Source organism: Mytilus trossulus, chromosome 7, assembly GCF_036588685.1.
Source record: "Mytilus trossulus isolate FHL-02 chromosome 7, PNRI_Mtr1.1.1.hap1, whole genome shotgun sequence".
Classification (NCBI taxonomy): Eukaryota; Metazoa; Mollusca; class Bivalvia; order Mytilida; family Mytilidae; genus Mytilus; species Mytilus trossulus.
The window spans coordinates 85,378,386-85,380,867 of NC_086379.1; positions in this window are offsets into that span (position 1 = coordinate 85,378,386).

The window sequence follows — 2,482 nt, forward strand, 5'->3', positions numbered from 1 at the left end:
GCAAGTGCATGCCTCTCACCGTCCTTTACTATCGCGTCACCCTGACAGCGAAGATCGGGTCTTCCACTGCTCCCATGATATGAAGTTGCACACGACGACTGGGGATTCCAAGATTTCAAAAATTTTCAAAATTTTTAAAAGACGGCACAGCCGGGGCAGGTGCGGTCGCCCGTCAATCCGACGATCCCCACTACCCATCCGACCCCTAACATGTGTGCCGTTCTGGCCCCGGAAGGAATTTTCGACATTTGAAAAAAAAAAAAAAAAAAAAAATTTCATCGGGCTTACCCGCGGCTGAGAAGGTACGTGGTCGACCTGATAGCGGTGCTACCGCATGCGATGGAATTTTTTTTTTTTTTTTTTTTTTTTTTTTTTCATCGGGCTTACCCGCGGCTGAGAAGGGACGTGGTCGACCTCGATAGCGGGGCTACCGCATGCGATGGGAAAAAAAAAAAAAAAAAAAAAAAAAAAATTTTCATCGGGCTTACCCGCGGCTGAGAAGGGACGTGGTCGTCCTCGATAGCGGGGCTACCGCATGCGATGGGAAAATTTTTTTTTTTTTTTTTTTTTCATCGGGCTTACCCGCGGCTGAGAAGGGACGTGGTCGACCTCGATAGCGGGGCTACCGCATGCGATGGGGAAAAAAAAAAAAAAAAAAAAAAAAAAATTTCATCGGGCTTACCCGCGGCTGAGAAGATACGTGGTCGTCCTCGATAGCGGGGCTACCGCATGCGATGGGAATTTTTTTTTTTTTTTTTTTTTTTTCATCGGGCTTACCCGCGGCTGAGAAGGGACGTGGTCGACCTCGATAGCGGGGCTACCGCATGCGATGGGGAAAAAAAAAAAAAAAAAAAAAAAAAAAATTTTCATCGGGCTTACCCGCGGCTGTGAAGGGACGTGGTCGTCCTCGATAGCGGGGCTACCGCATGCGATGGGAAAATTTTTTTTTTTTTTTTTTTTTTTTCATCGGGCTTACCCGCGGCTGAGAAGGGACGTGGTCGACCTGATAGCGGTGCTACCGCATGCAATGGGGAAAAAAAAAAAATCTTTTTTCAGCGGGCTTACCCGCGGCTGAGAAGGTACCGCGGGTATCAGTGTACGTGGTCGACCCGATAGCGGGCTACCGCGGGTAAAGGGACGTGGACGGCCGTGCTAGCGGGCTACCGCGGGTATCATCGTACGTGGTCGACCCGATAGCGAGCTACCGCGGGTAAAGGGACGTGGACGGCCGTGCTAGCGGGCTACCGCGGGTATCATCGTACGTGTCGACCCGATAGCGGGCTACCGCGGGTAAAGGGACGTGGACGGCCGTGCTAGCGGGCTACCGCGGGTATCATCGTACGTGGTCGACCCGATAGCGAGCTACCGCGGGTAATGGGACGTGGACGGCCGTGCTAGCGGGCTACCGCGGGTATCATCGTACGTGGTCGACCCGATAGCGAGCTACCGCGGGTAAAGGGACGTGGACGGCCGTGCTAGCGGGCTACCGCGGGTATCATCGTACGTGGTCGACCCGATAGCGGGCTACCGCGGGTAAAGGGACGTGGACGGCCGTGCTAGCGGGCTACCGCGGGTATCATCGTACGTGGTCGACCCGATAGCGGGCTACCGCGGGTAAAGGGACGTGGACGGCGGTGCTAGCGGGCTACCGCGGGTATCATCGTACGTGGTCGACCCGATAGCGGGCTACCGCGGGTAAAGGGACGTGGACGGCCGTGCTAGCGGGCTACCGCGGGTATCATCGTACGTGGTCGACCCGATAGCGGGCTACCGCGGGTAAAAGGGACGTGGACGGCCGTGCTAGCGGGCTACCGCGGGTATCATCGTACGTGGTCGACCCGATAGCGGGCTACCGCGGGTAAAGGGACGTGGACGGCCGTGCTAGCGGGCTACCGCGGGTATCATCGTACGTGGTCGACCCGATAGCGGGCTACCGCGGGTAAAGGGACGTGGACGGCCGTGCTAGCGGGCTACCGCGGGTATCATCGTACGTGGTCGACCCGATAGCGAGCTACCGCGGGTAAAGGGACGTGGACGGCCGTGCTAGCGGGCTACCGCGGGTATCATCGTACGTGGTCGACCCGATAGCGGGCTACCGCAGGTAAAGGGACGTCGACGGCCTCGGTAGCGAGCTACCGCGGGTAAGAAGGGACGTGGTCGACCCGATAGCGGGCTACCGCAGGTAAAGGTACGTCGACGGGCTCGGTAGCGAGCTACCGCGGATAAGAAGGGACGTGGTCGACCCGATAGCGGGCTACCGCAGGTAAAGGTACGTCGACGGCCTCGGTAGCCAGCTACCGCGGGTAAGAAGGGACGTGGTCGACCCGATAGCGGGCTATCGCAGGTAAAGGAACGTCGACGGCCTCGGTAGCCAGCTACCGCGGATAAGAAGGGACGTGGTCGACCCGATAGCGGGCTATCGCAGGTAAAGGAACGTCGACGGCCTCGGTAGCCAGCTACCGCGGGTAAGAAGGGACGTGGT